The 24,202-nt window shown below is 36.5% G+C and overlaps 1 long non-coding RNA gene across 2 annotated transcripts; it reads left to right on the top strand.

Annotated features, from left to right (window-relative positions):
- The first annotated feature begins 237 nt into the window (after nt 1-237).
- LOC141728605 (uncharacterized) lies at nt 238-24,202 on the top strand. 2 transcript variants are annotated; one of them, XR_012579728.1, is made up of 4 exons: nt 238-427; nt 6,685-6,758; nt 8,174-8,297; nt 16,251-24,202. It is a non-coding gene; the product is annotated as an uncharacterized LOC141728605 (long non-coding RNA). The 2 variants fall into 2 exon arrangements; XR_012579727.1 differs by lacking the exon at nt 8,174-8,297.

Below are 24,202 nucleotides of genomic sequence, written 5' to 3'. Positions count from 1 at the left end.
CACCTAGCACAACAGGAAGCCCCATGTTTGAAACATTCAGACACTTCAGTAATAGAAATTATAAATAACAAAAAAGCAGGGCGAACAGTATTGAGTTTGGCAGATTTATGAGGAAACAGGTGAAAAAATCACAGATGAAATCAGAACTGGATGTTGATGAAATAGTACCCAGCATCAGTACATGGTAGTATTGCATGAATATTACACAACTGGCTTTTAATGATTAATGGGCTTGTACTATGGAGGGGATGAGATGACCTATATTTAAGACTCAATTTTTTAATTAGGAAAACAAATGTAATATTTGGATTTGCTAAAGAATTCCAGAAGGATTTTTTGTCTCTTCAGTATTCTCCTTCTCATGCTGTATTTTTCCCAAACCACAGAAGTCAAACATTCAAGGAAAGATGTTTCAGCATGGCAAAAGGTAAGAGTGAAACGATGTGTCTGTACTCACCATGCCTTTCACAGTCTAATAAATTTTGTTCCAGAAGTTTTCTACTCCTTTCATTTCTTCAGAAAAAAACATGGATAGAGCTGTGCACTTTTGTCTGAGATGGTAATAAAGGTATGTAACAAAGTGCAAATGTCATGTCTCTTCTCAGTGGGGCTCATAGAGGGGGTCAGAATACACCTTTGAATTCATTGTTCTACTTACTTAAAAACCCAGTTGGTCAAGTTGCCACACAAATATTGTCAAAGACTCAGAACTCATTCCTGTGAACTCCAGGCATTAAATAGTGACTGATCACAAATTCCTATGGAGAACAAGGACTTTTTTTCCACCCTCATGATATAACAGATTTTATCATTCCAAGCATGTCTGCTGCCTGTAGGCTGCTAATGCAAGTTCTGATTACTTAGATAAGTATCTGGCTTTTGTCATGTAGAATGAGCAACTCCAGTGGCAAAACAAAGGAAACTGGAACTTTGAAGTGAGGAAAATTCTTGCTGCAGCACTAGATGTGTCAGCATCAGAGGCAGCAAAAGGTTAATGTTCACTGCTGCTTCACTAAGTGACTTTCAGCACATTGAGATTTCACTGCATAGAAGCTGATCCAGTTTGCTGTTCTGAAGGCAAGGAAAAGCTGGCTGAGTTAGGTACCTGCAATTAGGAGGGTTGTCTTTAAAAGCTTGTGTCTTTAAAATAGGTAAAAACGAAGAAAAAAAGTACAATGTGCACACTGTTCTTTCTGTCAGAATAAGTAGTATTATTGCACATGTGTGCAACTTTTGTAATATTTCTATTTTTAAGCAATTTTGAAAGTGCCAGATCCATCTATTTTCTGGCTTTAGTCATGCAACTCTGAAGCCAAAGAACTTGGCATCCTGAATGTTTTAGAAAGCCTCAACTTTTGCAGAAATATGTACTTTGACCCTGACAAATGGCAAGAAAAATAAATAAGTTCTGTACAGTTTTGGCATAGAAATTTCATTAAAGATTTGTGAATAAGTCCCTCAGAACATAAGTGAATGCTGCAACTAACTTCAGTCACAAGATCCAATAGTTGGATGGCTGCCAAAATTCAAATTCATCTGGAGAGTTTTTTCAGGTTGACAGCACAGCACTGGCAAAGGCAATTGTGATTGAAATTAAGGATAGAATCCTTTCTAAAAAATTGTATACTAGGGATAGTTAAACAAAGTACTGTGTGTATTTTATATTCTTATTTTATTTTCCTTTTTAAAATCTGACTTTAATATTTTGGGAACTTAATAAGCAGCAAAAAGACACTAAGGTATTAAAATTTACTAATAATATTGTTTTTCTTAATTTATCCACAAAGGAGTCATTATGTAAAATATGTTACAGTTAACCAAGGTGAATCACGTATTTAAAAATCTCTGACCCAGTCTCTTTATGGCATTTAAACATATGTGTGTCTTTTATGACCTTGAATAGTCCCAGTAACTCACAAATGTGCTTACTTTCTCTGCTGAATCATTATTTAGTTTGATATTTTTCTACTGCATTCAGCATTCTGCTTAGTAATGGACAACAGAGAGCTGAATATTGTAGGTTGTTGTGTTGGGTTTATGTGGCAAGGTTTTGGTGGTGTGGGAGGGCTGCAGGGGTGGCTTCTGGGAGAAGGTGCCACTAGCTGGTACAATCTTAGAAACTTGGAAAATTTTGCAATGTTAGTGCAAGCATTACTTGTATTAAGAAATAATTTTAAGAGTCCTAAAGAGTCATGTGTCCACAAAACAACTACCATTTTATTGGTGTTCTAAAAACACTGGTCAGCACCCTTTATATTACAGAATGCTTAAGTATTAATTATTTAAAAATCTCTTTGATATAAATCAGAAACCAATTGTATGTGCGTATCTCTCATTCATGTAATAGAGGTAAGACACAAGGGACTCTTTTATCTTTTATTTTTAGTTACAGATGGAAGGTAATCTACTGTAACTATCTTATCTATTGTTTTTCTCTATCATTTGATGCCTTCAATAATTTTACTTTCATTTCCTTAATTTGATTTGCCTGTTCTGATCAGTTTGGGAAAAGTAACTTTTTTCCCCCTTTTCTGGAAAGGAGAAAGTATTCTTCCTTCATTTACTGAAAATGTGTTACATGCACCACTAGGATAACTAGAAATATAACTCCAATTGTAAAATGCAGTGCTTAGAAGCATACCAGATGTTCTCAAATATGTGGGCAATTTCCAAAGTGCAGACACATCATCAGCGGTCAAACTAACCCTATATTTTAACAGTCTAGAGGGCCAAGATATCCTTTTAAAGTATTTTTCTATTTTCTGGCTTCTTTCAATTACTCTTTTTTCTCCATACTTATAGTACTTGCTCAAAAGATCTGGCTCTATTTTGTGGCAGTCAGTCTGTGATTATAAATAAAGCTGAAACACTGCTACCTGTCTCAACCAAATAGTTTTCTCTTTAAATCCTGACTTTGATTGCAAATAATGCAGAGTAAAGTCAGAGACTGGAACTCTGTGGTGGATGGAAAATATGTGACATCAGTGCATGAAAAAGGGCTCTTGTCTCATTCCTTCAATGCAGTGCCTTACTCATGGAAGGAGCACTTTAACACTTGAAGAAGCCATCAAACTCACAGCAGCACTCCATGCAGAATGGCAGGCACCTGTCTATCATATGAGAGGAACAGGGAGGGAAAGGATCTTTTTTTTCTTTTCATCTTACTTTTTAAGCCATGCAGGTGTTCTTTGCCTTTTGATTCTTTAAAATAAGGCATCTGTTTGATTAACCTATTTCCAAATATCTATAATTTGCATATTCTTTCTTATTTTAGTAGTTTGTGGGTGGAATCAAAATGAGAAAACAGATGTTTATCCTGTTATGACACATAATGAAATACCCTTTGCCCACTGGAGTACTTTAATAAGTAGGGTTGCAAGAGATGTCAAGCTTAGTGAGTGTAGTGTGGAAGCAATGCTTCGCTGTTGTCCCATGGCAGTTTATGAATGGACTGTGTGCAAAAACCACATCCTTCCTATTGTATTTTGCTGTTCCTACCTCTTAGTTAGTGAAAAATAGCAGAGTTGACTCCCTTTCCTTTTGATAAACAACTTTTTAAAACAGAAATGCAAGGCCACAAATCACTAAGATGCAGTTTAGTGTACTATGGGTACAGGGCCCTGAGAAAAAGAGATGTTGCCAATATTTTAAAATGTTTTCTAAGAGCATTAAATAACTGGATTTTCCTCCATGCCTATTTGCTTCTCCTGCTTTTTACAAATTCTGCTTAATGAACAATGTAGTATCACTAAATTTATCAGAAGAAAATATACTTCGCAGCAGAATCCAATCAATGTGAGTTGTCTTGCTAGCTTAGGCTAATCAGATCTCAGAAGAGACAAACTCTTATATTTGAATGAGTAGGCAAACATATACCAGCTCAGGTAAGGGGGGAAAATTTTGTGATGACAGCTTGATAAAATACTGGCAGTATGCTGATGCATAGTGCTCCTTTTTTTTGTGTTATTTAGTGGTGTTTGCCAAGAGTAAATATCAATTGGCTGTGGAAACTCAGTTATCCGAGAAGTGGCTCATCCAGAGCAGAGCGAAGATGTATTGTTGGGCTGTATGAAGAAATCATCATTAGCTGGTTTATTGACTAAATTCAAACTCATAACACCCAGCCAAGACTTCAGTCCCACTCCTTAGAGATCAGCAGTTGGTGCTACATAACCCAAGACTCCTTGAGACATTTGCAGGGTACATCAGAGGGCTGGGACCTTTAGTCCTTCCTCTGAGCTTGGCTCTTGCTATCAGATCAATTCCCCTGACAAGAGACAACAGATACCACCAAGCAGCAGGATCTCTACTGAAGCTGAAATTGCCTAGTGCACCTCTGATATATCCATCATTCTAAGTGATGCATTCATCTTCACACTAAAGTAGCATTTTTCATTTGAACTGGATAAACTCTCTATTACTGGAAATTATTTGCATTAGAAATAGCAACTTGAAGCAGCAGTTGAAGAAAGATCTAGACATTCTAGATCTGAATCCTTTACCACAGTAAATATTTTAGGTCTTTATTACAAAACTGTGCTTATCAATTAGCTTATGTCTTTTTGATGCTAATTACTCAGTGAGGGAACACCTCACAGGTAAAGTCACTCCAGCATGGCAAACTAGCCCGTCTTGTTTTCTATCCTTCCCAATGCTCCAAGCCAAACCTGGGACAACTACCAGCTGAAAAAACCCTACTTCCCACTGATTTCTCACAGGTGTCCAAGACCACCTGATTCCCTCTGCCCCATCAGGCTGGTTTGGACACCTGTGAGAAAAAGCATGCAAAGGATTCCTTGAGAGAGCTACTACTGCCTTTATATCACATTTACATGCTGTCTATCAGAGCATAGGAGACTTGTTGAAGGAAGGAAGACAGAGAACTGTCTCATATTTGCCAACACAACTGATAGCAAGAGAGAAGGACATTAAATGCCTCCCAGACGGTAGAGCAGGAGGATGGCGAAGTAATTGTCACTTCTGTGTAGTGAGTGAGGGGGAAAGAGGCAGCAAAAACTGAGAAAAAACCACCTCCCAGAGGAGAGGGACCACAGTGACAAACAGCTCATCTACATCCAGCTCAGGTTTGGTGCTAAGGAAGGGGAGGCAATGGACTGCAAAGACAGAAGGATATGTCAACTACATATCTGAAACCAGAAAGGGTAGATTCAGGTAGTGATCTGACAGAATCAAAATCATAGAGACTGTACATTAAAAAAAAGAATAAATTAGGAGAGCCTATGTGTAATGGACCAGTGGCTCTACCAGGCCCAAATGAGTGAGGCGAAACAAATCAAGTACTTCACTGCAAAGAATTGATAGACATAATAATATTTCAGGGAAATCAAGTAAGTAGAAGGAAGAAAATCGAAAAGATCATGAGAGATTGAAAAATAAATGGAACAGAAATTCTGATGTTGTGGAAAAGAGATGGAATTGAGATTTGTATATAAAGGTGGACTCTGTGGGTGTTACACTTGAGAGTAAGAGATTATTAGGGTATTATCGCTGAAACAGAGCATAAGTAGTCATTACAAAATTTTAGGATATATTATTTCCTGACATGAAGAAAATCCAAGAGTGACTGCACAGAGAGGCAAAGCCAGAATAAGCTGAGAGAATAAAAATTATAAAAGCCTAATGGATTGTGGGAAAAGTAAAAAGTGTACAGCAATTAGGGAATGGAGGAAAATGTTAAGAATGGGTAGACACACTGGGATGCAATTTTAATTATATAGTGAAATGAACGGTAAAGTTCAATCAGAGTAAATGGTTGAAACTTTGAAGCGTTAAAAGTGAGATGCAATGTCCAATTTATCTGAGATCACCCTGGTCTGGTCTCTCCTCATGCTATCTGTAAAAAAAATATGCAGTGATAGGAATCTAGAGCTAACAAGGTCTCATAACTTAGAGGTTTTAATATATTTGTCATTTAAAACCTCTCCTATATGGATTTAGCCAGTACCAGTGGTCAGCCAACATCAGAAATCTCATCATTGCTAGCAGTGTCAAAACTGCATCAAGAGGAAAAATAATTGGAATTTTTAGTGAGAAAAAACCTGTAGAGAAATTTCCCAGTGTGCATTCACAGCTTAGAATAAATCACTAGCTTCCAAAAATCTTAGCTGAATGTTAGAGTTTAAGTAGAGAAGAGTACTAAAGAATTTTCTGGAAATCCCCAAACTTCAAATGTTAAATTAGCTAATAAATTTAGTTGGATTTGAAAAATGATAAAAGCCTAATACTTATACTGTAGATGGAAGCTAAGCAGTGTAGATAGTTTTCTTTCAAATAAGTAATGAACAAGCAGAGATACTATTTTCAAAGGAGTAGGAAACTGTTAAATTAACTCTAAAGTTGATACAGCAACCCAGAAGTGAAAATTTTACTAAAACTTTGACTTAAATCATATTTGCCTTCTGTGTTTTGCTAACACTTTACATCAATGATGTATAAGGTAGGTGGAAAATACAGGCTTAGGTGTCTTTTTTATTGCTATGTTAGTTATAAAAATATGTACAAATTATTTTGATCTTTTAAAGGAGAAGCTTGGTTCAATAATTCTCAGTCAAGATTTTTTGTGATATAGTTTCTCTTAAAATTCCTCCATTTGGTGAATCAGCATCTTCTAAGGAGGAATTTCAACAGCTTATTTCTAACAATCTTCATATTTCTTCTATACAGATGGGAAGAACTTTCTTGGAAAATGCCACTGACTGATGCCAGACGGAGGCCAACCAGTGGGATATTACAAAGAGGTGTGCATTACAAACATCTGGTGCTCTTTCAATATAAATGAGCTCTTGTTTGAAAATCTTCAACTGGAGGTCTTAACTCTTGAGGATAACTATTTCAAGTCCCTGTGTACAGAACTTGCCAATAGGCTCTTGCCAAAAACCTTCATCTCTTCATTGATTGCACAGGAAAAGTAGGTCTCTAATTTGACTCTTACAGACCCTGCTAAAGTCAGACATTTACAATATTTTAGGTGTTGAGTGGAAAAAGGTCACTGACCTTCAAAATTTGTTTAAAAATTTATATTCCTCCTTATATCCTTTCTGGAGTTACTCCATATTTAAAAAAAAATCTTTAGAGATACCCGTCTTATGCCTCTTCTAGAATTGCATTTGAAGAACTTTCAGTTTTCTGAGTAATTTTCAATATTGAGAATTAAGCACAAATAAAAGGTAATTCTTGTGTCGGAAGAAAAACAGTATTCAGTAATACATCCCAAAGTTTGTACAAAGGGTTTTTTATGCAAACCATCACATTGGCTACTTCAAAATGCCTTTTTCATGACTATCTTAGTAGAGTTCTTTAAAATTAAAAGATTCTCTGAACTTGCATTCTAGTAAACTAGAATTCTCTTTTAAAACCCACTGACAAGGAACCTAAACACATCAGAAATTAATTTAGCACAGGAAGTGTTCCTAACAGAAATTTATTAGAAATATTTACTTAGAGATAATTTTTAAATTTATTTCCTTCAAACTGTGCCTTTAGGCTAGATTCAATTATGAATAAACTTTAAGCAGGACAGGGAATAGGCATAATTTTGCATTTCCTTTAAACACAACCAAGGCACAAGTTCTTTAAGCTCTTGTTTCTGCTTCCAGCCTTTTGAGAGTTCCTCTAATGAAATGCAGAAAGAAAAGGATGCTATTCCCTTAGTGTTGTTCATTAATACTAGAAACTAAGTTGGCATTGGGGACTAACTTGTTTCCTTGTTTTCCATTGAGCTCTTTCACTGTTCAGCTCTGCAGTGATATTAAGCACAGCTGGAAAGACACTTTTAATCCCTTTTAGTAGGTGTTGATAGGTATCCTTTGGTGAGGTTACACATCAGTCACATCAGCAGTCACTCAGCTGTCTGACGAGGGTCTCTGTATCCCATTAGAACTGTATTAAACCCTCCCGTGTTCTTATGAAGATTTGTTCAATCATTATGAAACAAAATCTAAGGGATAACTGGGTCAGAAAAGCATTGATGAGGGGAGGTTGGGAAGAGCCAGGGAATGCTAGAGGAGCATTCCTTTGTTGTTTTGAATTACACACTGCAGTTTCAAATAATTCTCCAGTATATTTTGCTGATACCACTGACAGTAGAGTACAAAGCCATCATTGAGAAATTACATCACTGCATTGTATCTGTTCTGGGCTTTTTTTTTTCCAGAGAATTTTTCTGTCCCTTCATATATGACTGAGGAGCTCATCACTCAGCCTTTTCTTTTGCTGTTTCTCTAAATATGAATTGGAGGACATGTCCAAAAGGGCGAAATCATTTTATCTTCATTCAGGTTTGTAATATATACATACCAGAGGGAGACTGTGACTCTAATATGTAGGTCCCCACAGGGAGTCAGACATTTACCTATGTCTTATTTCTAGAACCTCCCTGAATGGCATTTCAGATGCAAGGAATAATATAATATGCATTACTTTTCATACTGGTGACTATCAAATAAAGTTATTTGAAATCCCAGAACTGATAATAGAAGTTGTCAATCATATCAAGCATTCAGCTTAAGTTTTAATGAAAATTGACATCTAAAATTGACTTTTATTTGGGCTATTCCTGCTGACATTTATTGCTACTCATAATTTTGCCTGGGTTTTTATACTTCCTGGGATCATTTGGTATTCTCTATCTATAAGTCTAACTGAAAATCTAATGAAGAAAAAAATATTGAGGTTTAATTACAGTTTTTGTATATTTACTTAATTTGGCCTCCAAATGAAATTGTACAACTTGTAGAAGCACAAATTATTTATGAAAATAAACAGCAGAATTTACTAATTCTTTGCTGAGATCAGTTTCATCTGACAATTGTTTCTGCAATGTCCAGAACTATTATTTTTGTAATTTTCAACACTTTCTTTACTGAAGTAAACAAAATGCAGATGTTCAGGTTCAAGAAAAAATTTATATTTTGCCTAGATTTTTTCTAAACAAAACTAAATGCAGTGCTTAATGGTGTAGAACACATAGATCAGACATACAATACAAGGCTGGTAAGTTTTGAAAATGGTAGCTGTTTATATTTTCCATGGTGAATGACTTCTGCTTTCCACACCTTTTGTTGCGTAGAGATGTATTTTCATGAGCAGTTTGCATGAAATGTCAAATCTTTGTCAAATCTTTGACATCTAAATTTTCTCTCACACCAGCACTTTGCACTTCAAGACAAAATCCCATCTCCAAACAGCTTTGTTGAAATATTTTTAGATATACTTATATCAGATTTGTCTCCAAAGCTGAGAAGAAATGATTCATCTCTACCATATTATGTTTCTTAAATAACATTGACTTTTGAGTTGCCTCAGCATCAGAAAAACAGTCATTGGCATCCATATTTCTACCTACTTTGCTAGAGATGTTCTCTTTTGCTTTTGCAGATCAGGGAAATTGCTTCAGTGGATTTTTTTTTCCTGAATAATGCACACTTTTTCTCCAGAGCTGAAAGTACAAAACAAGGTGTTTCATTGATTTCCCTTTGATTTTTCCATCTTTGAGCTGGTGTTTAAGGTTCCTCATGCTTCAGATGTGTCAGTTGAACTGTCTGGAGCAAGGGAATCGACAATGTTTTCCCAGTCATTGTGCATGTATTGTTCTGACACAAGCCAGCATGAAAACTACTGCGTCATAATCTGTCATGGGGGGATATGCAAACACTTTTCAGCAATGCCATTCTCTGCATGTAACACTCAAAAAGAGGGTCTCCTTCTTTTTTCATTTGATTGGAACCTATAGCAGTAATAAACAAAAAAATGTTTGAGAGCAATCTAATCAAAAAATCATTTCAGTTGGAAAAGACCTCAAAAATCATAGAGGCCAATCCTTGACTGAACACTACCTTGTCATCTAAGCTACAGTACTAAGAGCCACATCCTGTCACTTCTTAAACATTTCCAGGGATGTTCAAGCCCAACCAACCCTGCTGGGCAGCCTGTTCCAATGTCTGACTGCCCCTCTGAGGGGAAAAATTCTTCTGATGTCCAAGGGAGCCTGAACCTCCCTTGGCACAGCTTGAGCCCATTTCCTCTTGTCCTGGCACTGGTTGCTCAGGAGAAAAGGCTGACCCCAACCTGTCTACTACCTCCTTTCAGGCAGCTGCAGAGACTGTTAGGGTCCCTCCTGAGCCTCCTCCTCTCCAGGCTGAACACCCCCAGCTCCCTCAGCTGCTCCTCACAGCCCTTGTGCTCCAGACCCTGCCCCAGCCCCACTGCCCTTCCCTGGACTCACTCCAGCCCCTCAGTGTCTTTCTCACAGTGAGGGGCCCAGAGCTGGACCCAGCACTTGAGTTGCAGCTTCCCTGGTGCCAATCACTGCCCTGGTCCTGCTGATCAGGCTATTATTGATACAGGAAATCATCAATATATTCTGCAGCCTTTAGTGTGAAACCAGTAACTTCATGTGCATAATGAGAAATTGAAGGATACAGTGGTGGATGTATTTGGCCTTGAATTGGAACAGCAGAATTTGTCCACAAAGGGACTGCTGAATCAGTGGAGACTAGCACATGGTTTCCCACAAAAAGTTGCTATTATGAAGAGAACTGTTTAGAAAAATGGGCCCCAAGATGACAAAATTCTTTTAAAATTATTGAAAAGTGGACAATTTTAGTTGTACATATTAATAGATAAATTCTCTCTGTAACATGACTTATGCTTCTAAACTCTCCAGATTTCTTAATGAGATTTGCTTCTTCCTACACATAGCTTGAAACAGTTTTTATATTTTTTTATTTGAAGGAGGAGGGACCAGGGTTTTTTATGAATTTGCAACCATTATGAAATTCTGCTTTGCCAGTATTTGCAAATCCAGGTGACAAATTCACCCCAATTAGCACTTTTCTCATCTTTTACTCCAGATTCATTTAGCTCTCCATGACACTCTTCCAGCAACTTCTTCCCTGGCCATTATTAACTTCCAGCTAGTCAAGTGTGTTCTGGCCAACATGGACATTGCATCATTCCCTGTTGGCCCACTTAGGAATGGATTTTTGAAAGTTAATCCTGCATTCTTAATGACAAGAAAGATTCAAGAGCATGAATATTGTCTAACTACAAAATCCTAAAATATCCATTTTGAACACAGACATCAGATTTTCATCAAGTCATTCTTTTAGAACCAGTACTGGCCTGGCCATTATAAACTAAAATAGATAAATATATGAAACTATAAAGCCTGATTGCGTCTCACACAGGGAAGAAAAGCTTTCCCAGAATATAGAAGCATAGAATGCTCACCTGGCTCCTTAGAGTATTCAGACAAATTCAGATCAATTATTCCTCAGAATGCTTCCTTTCAAGTCATCTTATTCCCCCTTCTCCTGCTTTAATATTCCTCTAAAGTCATTTGCAAAGTTTTTAATTTCAATCATCAGTAGAATTACAGATGTTTAAGCTTATGGAAAGAAGACTCCTCCACAGCTTTGTTAATGCTGTGCCTTTTGTTATAAATGTCCTGAAATACAGAACAAAGTTATTTGTGCTTGTTTAGGTTTCCTCTGAAAAAGAGAATAAAAAAATAAAACAATGAAAATAAAAAACAGGGACATTGGACAAATATACATAGCAAAATCCCCTTGTTGCAAAGACAGTAGAATAGCTACATGAAATACAGCACAGATTGTAGTCAAAACATTTTATTTTCATCATCTAAACCATTTTTTCTGATTTCCTTTATGACTTCAAAGAATTTGCATGAGTTTATTAGTGTTTCTTGTGTAATAGGCTTAAGTTTCTGACTCTTTGTGTTCTAAGGATAAGACCAAAGGGGTAAAAAAATGAAGGATTTCTTTACTAACCTTCCAAATTTTCAGCCTGATTCCTCTAGGTTTGCTAGTGCTTTTCATGGCACCTGAATCACAGTCATTTTTCACTCCCCACTTTTCTGCACATTCTGCCCTTTCCTTTTATGCATTAACTCAGCAAGTACAGAAGCATTTTGTAGAGTTGATCCAGTTCCTTGTTCTTGCCTACAGTAATTAGGATTTCCAGGAGGCCATAGACTGGACAAAGCCAGACCTGCCTTCAAGCTCTTATAAGCCAAATACACACAACTATGTGTATCAGTAGGCTTCTGTATTAATCTCTTAAATATGTTGCTAAGTTTTGCATTTTCTTCATAGCATTTCTATCTCTAAAATAGTGGAAAAACAAAAAGAAACAGCATTCTGGTAATATTGACTGATAATTTTTATTCTTCTCTCTTTTAGCTTAGCAGAATCTTTTTTACACATATTTAATTTTTCTAGCATTTTCTAAAATGGATTAAATTGGTAGCTCAAAATAAATAAAAATATCTTACATCAGTTAACTTTTTTTTTGCATCTTGCAACTAATTCACATAATTTACATTGTAAGAAATTGGAGGACACCATATTGTTATGAAGTAATTAAACAGCCAGATAATTGCAGCAGTTTATTTCAGATATAAGCACGTTAAAAAAGAAATATCCAGAGATGAAATAAAGAAACAGCTTCAGTTTCTGCAATTTATTTCTCTTATTAGGTATTAGAATAATTCCTTCACATTCTTATTATGAATTTTAAGTCAGAGTCCTATAGCAAATATATTTTTCTGTATGAACAGATTTAGAGGATGATTTTCATAAGTACAAATTTTATTTAAGTTCTCAGTTTTCATTTGGAGTCCTCCTCCTCCTGGAGACTCCTGCTTTGAGTCTCTCCTCCTCAGTATATAATGTCATCTGAACTGTTGTTGGTGTCAGTTTATGTTGCATAACAAAAAAATCATATACTGTTTTATCCCTGAAAATATTTTTATATGAAGGTCCATGTGGAAAAACAAAGTGAGAACATGAAGTCGCTGTGTAAAAAAAAAGAAATGCTGCCTATTTGATCCATTCAATTCTGGGAGAGAACATGCAAGCTGTAACTGCCACCCATATGTAATATGCAAACAGCAGAGAAAGTATTTTCTGACCCATTGCTTTTTGGCTTTGTCTGAAACCTTAGACATCTCAAGTTGATTCCAGTGATTTATTTTAGAACCACTGATTACTGGATTAATTTGATTTGGGGATTACAGTATAGCCAGCCAACAGAGCACCAGAAATGAAAAATAATTTTGAAATACAGCAGTTACTGTATCTGAGAGTCATTGATCTAGGAGGAAGATCAACCTAATTAAAGAGGACATGGAGACACCCTCCAATACAGAAAAAGGCAAAGCAGGAGAATCATATGACAGGCTGCCAGCGAGTTCTACAGATGTCCCAAAGTGATCTTTACTAGCAAAGGAAGTTTGTGGGTCTGTTTGTAGTTGAAATTAACTCTGCTTCCATTTTTATCGCATAAAATAAATGATACATCTGAGACCATTTTGTTTCTTTTTAATTGATTTTTACCTTTTTTCCCTCAAGAAAAAGTTATATTATCATTAACTTCCTGTAAATATCTATTATTTTATTACAATTTGTAAGAAAATGGGTTTCTTTTTTAAATGATCCATTCAAAGTCTTTTCTCACTAAAGAGGAAAAAAAATTCCCACAGAGCCTGAACTATGGACTGCTTTAAGGAAAATTATTTTGGCATTACACTAGATTTAAATTTGTTTTTATGTTAATTCTTCTTAACAAGTTTGAAATGGTAAAACACTGGTTTTCAGTTTATTTACCACTCAAATCCTGAAGAACATCTTTTTAGAACCTTCTCTTTTCTATACATGATTACCATCAAAGAATATACCTTTTGGAGTTTCCCAATTGAGAAAGCATTGAAGCAATGATGTATAATTCCTCAGATAATCTATTTCTTTGTTATGTCATATACATATAAAGTGCAACAACATAAAATTAAGATCAAAACTAAGAACTTAGGAATTTCTGTGCAATACACATATTGTACAGAAATTCAGTAAAGCAAATATTTTCCAATGCACACAGGAGTCAGAAATTCCAAGGGAGGAAGAAATAGTAGACATACAGTCTCATGTAACCAAATGACAGGCAAAAGCTGTAAGCAGTCCTTTGTCATCAAGTAGGGTGACTTAAATAATGGAAGTGACTTATAGGGACTGTATTCAGTGTAATGTTATGGAAGAATCATTAATTCTTCAGTAGATTTCCATTCTGTCTTAATTTTTTTTCCTCCTCAGTTTAATCTAATAAATGCCATCAATAAATAAAATCAATAGGAGTTGGACTCGATGGTCCTTATGAGTCCCTTCCAATTCAGGATATTCTATGAGTCAATCTTTAAATGTAAATAATGTGCAATACGTATATGCACAGAATAGTTGTACCATATAGATACAGAGAGGTGGGACTCCTAGCTGGGCTAGTTTTGAACATTGAGGGGAGTGTGACTTATTGCTATGGTGACAGTGGGGTGCAGTTCGCTGGTCATGAAAAGAAATCATTAAGTCCTCACAGCATCAATTTTTTGCAAGGACTGTGCTCACAGTGGTGCCAGACAGCACACAGAGCACTCACAGCCTTTGGTGACATCAGCCGAAGTGACTGCAAGCACCCTGTGCCAGTGCTGCTCTGAATGCGGGAGCATTGCACATCACAACAGGGATTTAGTTTCTTTTCATTGATTTGGTTTAAGGGCATCATTCACCCAACTTCTCCAAGGCTAATAATTTAATTCTGGACTTTGCCAACTTTGATTCTTCCGTTGCTTCAGTTTGTGTGATTACATATTTGTTCCATATATAGATAAGAAAATGAATGCAGCATGCACTAAACCTGTGATCTGAGCCCATTGTTCCAGGCCTGAAGGGAGCAACTGGCATAAGCATCATGCTTAATCGCCCATTGAAACAATCAGAGGATACAAATGGTGTCTTAAAAATTGGAGTGACGAGTAAGCTGGTTCATTACAGGTTTCCTTCACACAATTATAATTTTCCATTGTTATTTGCCTTGCTGACCTGTCTAAATGGCCTGGTGTGGAGACTTTTTGCTCACTGTCACAGACTGTTTCCTGCCTGTGAAATCTCACAGCACCACAGCAAAGGCAAAGATACAGGACCCTGCCATGGGTGTGGAGCAGTGTTCCATCCATCCTACCTCACCCTGCGGGTTTTTACCCAGAGAGTTAGAGAGAATTAAGAGTAAATGACAGGTTGCTGTCAGTTTATCAGTTTGAATGTAATCATCACACCAGAGACATGGAAATAGTTATTTTCTGTAATAGTGATCCTGAAGGTCTTTTATCAAAAAACAAAAGGCTGAAATTTGTGCATTATGAATTTAAAAAAAAGAAAAAAAAATCTGTTCAAACTTAGTCCTTTTCACAGTGCAATGATTTTTTCTTTTTACTAAGTCTTCTTGTTAACAATATCCTCTTTTGGCTCTGATAATTCCGTCTTCTTTTTTTTTGTTTGTTTGTTTTTAGGACAGTTTCCTGTTTGTTTCAGTATATTCAATATTTTGAGGTTAGCCTACTGTGTGATGTTAGGGTTTATGTATATTGATCCACACTCTTAATAATTTCATCTCACTTGTGAATTACATCCCCATCTTCCACTAATACCACATTCATCTGACATTTTTTCCATTAGTCTGATTGTTTTGCTGCTTTTAATACTTTTACTTGTGCAAATGGATTTCTTGATTTTTTTTTCCATTCACATAGCAGCTGCCTTATTCTTTTTCATTTGGTTTGTTGCTGTTCTCCAAGCTGTTCATGTTCCAATGTTAATTTATTTCAGTTTTGAATGGTTCTCACTTTAAAGTAATAGTGTGGAAACCTCTCAAAGCAAAATAGCTGTCTTCAAAGAAGAACTCCAGGGAGGTTCACCAAACCAAGAATTGCATTGGGAATAAATAGTTTCTTTCATTTTTTTCTTTAAATTGTGTTGATAAAGAAGTGTCCTAGGCATGAAGTCCAGGATATTAGGCCGTAGTCTAAGTGACAGCTTCGTGCAACATTAAACTCAGGAATATGCAAGCAGATTCCCATTTCCAGTTACTTTTCAATGACATCTCCAGAGATGCCTATCCTTGTCTATTTTACTTTAGTAAAGTAAAGCAAACATGCCATGGGAAGGCTTAATAGAGGAAGAGGGGCATGGAAATTGTCCTCCTTGCCATGCAGTGAGGTTGCAGGTTCATAAGGCCCTTCCATCACCATTTCAAGGGAGTTCTTTCCACTACTGTATGGAATGCATTGCTTGTATAATTTTTAAATGGATCTTTCTAAAGACAATAACTTGTTTTGGAGTTACCCTGGATTGTGTTGTTGCTCTGTTGACTTATGTTCTTATCTTCAGGTACATGCTATAAAGAAGCTGGCAAACAAAGTGGAAGGGTTGTCTGAAGGCATGGAGATTCTCATTAGGACGTGTGTCTGAGTACTCTGCTGCTGGTGGCAGGCGAGGAGCGATTGCAGCTCTCCAGGAACACTAATTACCCTTCAGGTTTCCGAGAGGAAATGGACAAACCTGACTCTTCTGCTTTTCTCTCTGTCCTTCTGCAGTCCTCCTTTATGGAGCAGAGGGTGATTTGCAGCAACACAGAATGAGAAAACTGTAGTCAGAAATAAATGCACCTAATTTTTCAGAAGGGTGGTGACTGAGCTTATACCTGTACTTTAAAGCAATCTTCATGAACTAGTGATGTGTCTCAAAACACCCAGGTTGATTTATTCTATCTTTTTCTGTTGGTTTAGTAGAAGTGATAGTTCCCACCTCTGTGCTGAGTCATTTGCAGATACTGCAAGAGACTTTCAGCTGTCAGCATGGTCTTTAATGACAGAAGACCAAATGTATCAGAAATTATACATTTTTCCTACTCCCAGTGTAGACTAGACCATATTCATTTTTGGAACAGTTATCAACTTGGTTAAAAATTTATATCTTTAAACCACTGCAGGTTTTGAGACTTCTAACTTAACCATTATTGGAGCAGTATTTCATTCTTACTGTTTCACTGTTTTCATAAGTGGTACTCATCTTTTCACAAGCTCACCTGTTAACTCAACTCCTAGTTAAGGAAAAAAAAAACCCTCTAGCCAGACTCTATTTTTTCTTTCTTTTTTCTTTCTGTTTTCTGTTTTTGTTTTTGGTTTTGTTTTTGTTTTGATTTTGTTTTGTTTTTGTTTTGTTTGGTTTTTGTATTGATTCAAGTTCTATTTATCCCCTTTTGCTATAAGAAGACTACTTTTGAGGCACATAGGTAGAACTATCCTTTTTACCCCTCTGAAGCACTTGCATTTGAAAGCACATGTCTGAGTCTTCCAGTATAAAATGCATATTGTCATTGAAAACAAATTTAACAGTGTTTAAAAACAACAACAACAAAAAGTCAAATGGAAAATGTTAACAGTTTTATTTCTATTTTTTTTCCTGTGGATTCCCAATAGTTTTTAACATATCCATTGGTGTTCTGGGAAGGCTTCCCATAGTAGAGATAAATAATACTTAATAAACAGTGAAAAAGATATAGAAAAATAAAAACAGATGAGCCGTAAGAGACCAAGAGAAATATTTTTTCCTGATTGGATAATAGTAAAACTTTATACTACTAGCCAATAATACACTTACTGAGAGGTTAGGAAACCACTTGAAGAAGAAGGGGAAATCAGTGTGATCTGTTATTATTTAGAACCTTTTCCCTGAGAACAGCAACAAACAAAAAAACCTACAAAAATTAATATTAAAATGTAAAGAATTAAAATTATTAGATGCTACTTTTATTTATTACAACAGCAGATGTTTTTAAAGATTCAGTATCATTCCTAAAAGACACTTTTTGTCAGATGGAGACAGAGATGGGTGGAGATACTGAGAAAAAATTGTCCTGATATGCCAAAAAATGCATTATTTCTTTACCAAGATGGAAGATAAAAATTTCATCACCTTTCTTCTTTGTGGATTTTCTTTTTAGGATAAATTACACACTTAAAAATTAAGGGAGACAGAGCTGCCATTTCATTTGAAAAAACAAATTCTAGTCCATTGGACTAATTGGAATATAGTGTCATTTTGATAAGGCTTTGTTTCTAAAAAGAAACTATGCAGGATAAATCCATGTTCATCCTTGGTTTCATGTGGTATATTCTTGCCTCATGAATATACTTGTAACGGTTCAAGAGGTTCCTAGATCTGTGTTTCCATTCTCTCCCTGTGCAGAGCAGCAGGCAAGAGTCTTTGCTTACCCATAAGGGCAAGAAAGGATGTACCAGAGGACTCTTGGAGGACAGAGGAAGCATAACATATGTGAATGTGGCTGCAAAGACAGCTGCATTTTAGATTGCTCTCCAATGCTTGGTCTTGAAAAGGCACTAGTTCAGATTTAGGAGAGTGGCAGACCTCATACTGACAGCCTCAACAGGATGTAAAGCAAACACACAGATAAGACAGGGAAAGGAAAGAGACAGTCATAACCGGAGCTTTAAGAGAAGGCACATTTGTATGGAGAATGTCATGCCCAAACGAGTAAATAATTCAATGCAGTGAATAAATACGAGAGAAATTAAGGTAAAACTCCATTATGAGAGGAGTGGGGTCGAAGCAGAAAAACATCAGAAACTGTTCACTGAAATACTGAAGGGGATACTGAAACAGTTGACGGTATCCAGGAATTGGATAACAACTGATCACAGACAGAAAAAGACTGCAGAGATGGAAGATTTTACTTGAAACTTAAATGCACAAGGCAGTGTAGCTATGTTACAAACCTTAGAACTCTGACATCCATTGGATAACTCTCTAAAATATCTGAGTTTTAAGAAATATTTTTCCTTGCGGCACAAGAAGCCCCAGGTGATGGAAGGTACTCTTGAGCAATAGCGAATGCTTTTCCAGAGCAGAGCAGACTGTATTGTCCAGCAAGAGCAACAAACCAAACCAGTTAAGGATTTATAAACACATAGACTAAATGAAAGGAACCATGGAAACAGAACATAGAATTTGTCACATCAAATTTTAGCTACATAAAATTTAGACATATTTTAACTGTCCATCTGTAATTAGTGGAAAAACAAGTTTCTTTACTGGGTGAATCATTTCAATCTCAATCAAAGACAAGTGGAAGAGCTTTCTAAAAATGCATACCCCTTCCTGCTGACAGCAAGTTTTAAAATTTTACTGTAGTGGGTAACTTTTGATGAATATTAGATGATACAAAAGAGTTTTTTCAGTCTGATCATTACACTGGAAAATAACATGGAAAGGAGTAGAGCAATATCTTGCCTTTCAGTCATGACCTTAAGGTTTTGAATCAAAACCACTTTTTGTCCTAAAGCGATTTCTGAAATAAAAGGAAAAAGGAAAATACAAGCAGTGATTGAGCAGAAATCTTCATCGAGAAAGGTAAGTGCATTTTGACTAGCAAATATAAAGACATGCAGTGTACAGAAACTGTATAAGGATGCAACCATTCAACCCCCACATTTGCAATGATGTTATTAGATTAATGACCAATTCAATTCCAGCTGGTACACAGAGTCATCTGCAATGTAATTCCAGCAACACTGATAAACTGCAATATTAGATCAATGACCAATTTGATTCCAGATGGACTGTGGAGCCAGACACAATATAATCCTAGCAATTCTGATAAGCAGAGAAATATGAGTGTTATAATGATGACACTCAAACTATTTGAGGCCAGCCCAAAAATGCAGGCTGTCAATAAGGCACCATAAAAGAGGAGACAGTGCTGTTTGGAGCTTGGAACTTGCTTCCGAAAGACAGAAGCATCACTTGCTACTGAACTGGTCAGAATATAAAATGAGACCATCCTAAATGCAGACAGAGCTAGCTGTTCCAGCAATCTGAAGAGAACCAGGAATGCAAAAATTAAAGAACAGTCTCATTTTCCTCCTTCCATTAGGTAGCCCATAGGCATGAGGAATGTGAAGCTAATTCATCTGGTTCAGATATTCTCCTTTTTTTTATTATATTAAAATAGTTTATGGCACCTTGAATTAAATGAAATATCATCCATGAAAATGTTGCCACACTGACTTACAGGCCAGTAGTTGGATATGCTTACAGATATAATTGGTATTGTGCAGAGCCTCCAAAGTGCACTGGACCACCCTAGAAGGATTGGCAGCCATCCCAGTTGTTATCTAATGCTGATGTTTTAAAGGACATATAGATTCCAAGAAAAATTATGTCCACAACTATGGTACTATTCTAAAACCAATTATAAGTAGACTTTGTAAGCCTGATGTTAAGCTGAGTTCAATGAAGTTGAAGCTAATCAGAACTGATCCATGCTTATATATGTTTACCTTTTATGGACCATAGTAATATGTGGACAGAAACCAAAACAAGTCAAAACTTACAGGCCATAAGACATTAATAGATGTTTTCATACTTGGTACACAGCATCAGGAGTCTCAAAGCCCTTAAAATACTAGCATAGCATAATGCAGCATGACATTTCCAGCAAACTAAGTTGAACAACAAAATAACACACCAGAGAACAGAGCACCTAGAGCTCTCTGAGTGGTGAGTCCTCAGAAAGAGCCACAGCTGAAAAACAAAATATTGCTTAGCACTTTTAGCAATTTCCAAATATTGCAAAGATAACAGGCTCAAATTTTCGAAGGAAAATGAGAGTTCATCCACCCAAGAATTACAGAAAGTTGTGATTAGTTTCCCAGGAAACTTAGAAACTGACCAGTTGAGCTCTGCTTGTCCCACAGCCCCTGGAATATAATTTTCAATGTCTCTCAGTTTCTAAGATTCATTCTGTATGCTGTTCATGTTTTCTTGTCTTGATACAACATTTGGCCTCACAGATTCTGCCCACACCATGGTACCTGTTAATAATATTTTTTAGAAGCAGACTCTGAGGAAGATACTCAGGTGAGAACTGTGACCGAAGGACTGAAGCACACAGTTTGGTCCAGTGAAAGGTCACAGGAGAATTCAAGTGATTCAGGATTAGATGGGAATGGTGTGGACGGCATCTTTCAGATGTTAGGGACTTATAAGTATTGGGAAGGCAGAGTTAAGAGGCACGGGGAAGAAAAGAGTCTCTCCCTGTAAGTGTTGAATCATCCTAGCACATTTCCTAGAGACTAGTAACACCTTGCAGAGATCCACAGGCCTGTAAGCCATCCATCAGAAACAGAACAATGTTTAAAGGAAAGAACAATTTAATGGGATTTTTTATGAAAGGGTAGAGGTTACAGAGATGAAGTCCTTCAAATAGATGTCATTAGCACTTCTGCAACAACTTCAGTTGAGAAAAAATCTGTTTCATATTTTGAAAAAATTGATGCAGAAAGAGTAACATGCCAGAAAAATCTGTATGCAAGCAGCAAGGTACAAGATGGATTAGAGAGAATAGGATAAAACTTATATTTTTCCTGTTATCCTTGTGGAGCATTTCTCATGAGGAAAGGCTGAGGAAACTATGACTGTTTAATCTTGAGAAGAGAAGACTTCTCTTGTCTAGGCTAAACAGTCATAGTTGGAATTTCACCCTTCTGAAGGGAAGGATGCAAGGCAGACAAAGCAGACTGTATTCATAGGGAATGGGCACAAACCAAAGTACAGAAGGTCCTGTCTGAACATCAGTAACCCTTTTTTTCTTTGAAGTTGACTGATTACTAGCAGAAATAGCCTAGAGATTTTTTGGAATCTCCATCTTTGGAGATATTCAAAATTCAGTCAGACACGGTCCCAGGCAACCAGCTGTAGGTGGCCCTGCTTGAGCAGGAAAGCTGTATCAGCTGATCCCTGGATGTATCTTCAAATGTCAGCCATTCTGTGTGATTCTCCATGTCAGACTCCCTGACTGGACAGAGACTCCTGAAAGAAAGGTGAAGTAACCGCACAAGGAAGGCAGAATCCATGAAGTTGTCTTTGATACTTCCTTTGGGCAATGCCTAAACCTGGGTACAACCATCAAAAAATATTTTCCTTCTCCAAAAAGGGTTCTCCAGAAAGGATTAGGCATTTTCACCATGTCATTTGACATTTTTCACCATGGCTTTGAACATGGTCTTGCACATTTCCCAAATTTCAGACAGTTCTCACTTGAGATTGGTAAGCTAAGGATCCACTGGTTGGGTGTCACATCACATTCAGTGAATTCCTCTGCGTGCACACGCACTCGTGTGGTTCATGGAAACAGAAAATATATAATCTGTAGTTTTTTTATCTTTTTCCCCTACTTTCCACTTAAGATTTACTTTGGAGATTCCATAATTAATTACCTTCTCTAAGTGAATGTGATAGAGTTATATTTTAAAAATGATTGTTTATGCAAAGGCTAGCTGTGTTGAAGAATATACATACCCATTCCCTCAGACCAAACAAAGGGGAAAATGAAAGAAAAAGAACCCTACCAAAATCAATACACTTAAATTAACATTTAAATTATTGTAATAGAGTACCCAAAATTAAAAGCTTTAAAACATCCCAAACTGTTATTTTCCTTTCAATTTTTAAAAATTATTTTTAATGTATTCAGAACACTAAATATCTCTCTGAAGATATTTCTTTATCTTAAGAGAGCCTTACTGTAAGTTTATTTTGCTCTTTCTGTTCTTCCCAGTTACAATTACAGCCACAATCAATATGATAACCAAAATAGTTGCAGGATGTTCTCCCATTATCAGTAGCAGAAATACTGTCTACAGAGGAAAGCTAAATCTATTTCGAAATGGAAAAATATCTAAATTAAATATCCTGAATGTAATTACACAGATTATCTCTCCACAGAGCTGTTTGAACACTTGTACTCTGTTGTAAATTCTATTATTTTTATTCTCTTAGATATGGATGCCCCATCCCTGGACAGGTTCAAGGTGAGGCTGAGTGGGACTTTGAGCAACCTTATCTAGGGAAAATTATCCCTGCCTATGACAGAGGATTTGGAATTAGATGATCTTTTAGGTCTCTTCCCAAACCATTCTCAGATGCGACATCTATGATTATGCATGCCTGTTATGTGATATGATCTGAATGTTCTTCTTCCCATAATCTATGTCCTTTCAATAGGAAAAATAGATCTACTGAAAATGCAGCAATGCCACATTTTTCCTCAACCTCATTAAAAATATTCATATACCTAGTTTTTGTAACTGGGATAATAAACTTTCATTTGTTTAATTATGACTGTTTCTGAACATCATCTGTAAGATTACAGATATAAGACTGAGAAATGGACAATTTCAGGTCATTAGCCATTGGTAACAAACAATTCAGAACTCCATTTTGTGCAAAACCGGCAAGTTCTCCTTTCATTTACATCAGTACAATCTTGCAATTCTATTCAAATCAATTCACCTTAGTTTGACTGAGAGAACATATTTGTCCTAAAATGTACTTCATGCCTGTATATGATCAAAGGAGGAGCCTTAAACACCTGTCTTTAAGTTCCAAGTCTACAATACATTTAGCAAAACACTGACATAAGGATGGAAGGAAAAAAAAGTTTTAGTCCTTTTTGAAGTACCTAGGTGACCTTAATCAAACTCTCAAAAATACGACTCATTTTCCTCAAAAATGAAAGGAAGATAAATCCACAGTTTTGCCGTTATTTTTGAGATGGGTTTAAGAATTGTTTACTGGAGTATAAATAAATTATATGATCTCCTTAAGTTTCTGATAAGACAACATCAATAACCTCACACTCTGAGGTAGCCACCAGGCAGTGAAAAGTGAGCAATACATTCCATTTATACCTTGTCCTTTTCTGGCCTGTTTTACAGCCACAAAATATGTCACCTCGGGCTCTCCATAGGAACTATGGTTACTCAGCCCTGTTGGAAATTAGGCTTATTTCTTAGTGCATCTAAATCTACAGGCAAACTGTTGAGTGGAATCATGTCATAGAAAGATACAGCTAATTACAGCACTATAGGCTGAAGAACAATGTTTTTTATTTCTTTAGACCCTAAGACAGAGGAAGGATGGAAAAAATGAATAAAAATAGGTTGTTCTACTTAACTACTCTATGTTTCATCTATTTCTTCATCTGTTCTATGGTGTATCAGCATCTTTATAGACAGTCTTTCTTTACCTGGCAGGTGTCCTCAGACATGGCGAGTTTGGTGCTCAGTATCCGCACCAATGGCTGTCCTATTTGCACTGCTGTTCTGGGGTTTTTCCTGGTTATCCCTCAGGAAAGGAGTCGTGTAACATACTTCAAAATTCAGTCATCTTAGTTTGATGGCCTCCTTAAAGTTCCACCATTCCTTCATGGAGAGCAGCTTCAAGACCTCACACAACACAAGCAAAATATTTACTGTAAC

This window comes from Zonotrichia albicollis, chromosome 3 (genome assembly GCF_047830755.1).
Source record: "Zonotrichia albicollis isolate bZonAlb1 chromosome 3, bZonAlb1.hap1, whole genome shotgun sequence".
NCBI classification, from domain to species: domain Eukaryota; kingdom Metazoa; phylum Chordata; class Aves; order Passeriformes; family Passerellidae; genus Zonotrichia; species Zonotrichia albicollis.
The sequence above is the reverse complement of the archived record's forward strand: the minus strand, read 5'-3'. Positions and strand labels throughout refer to the sequence as shown.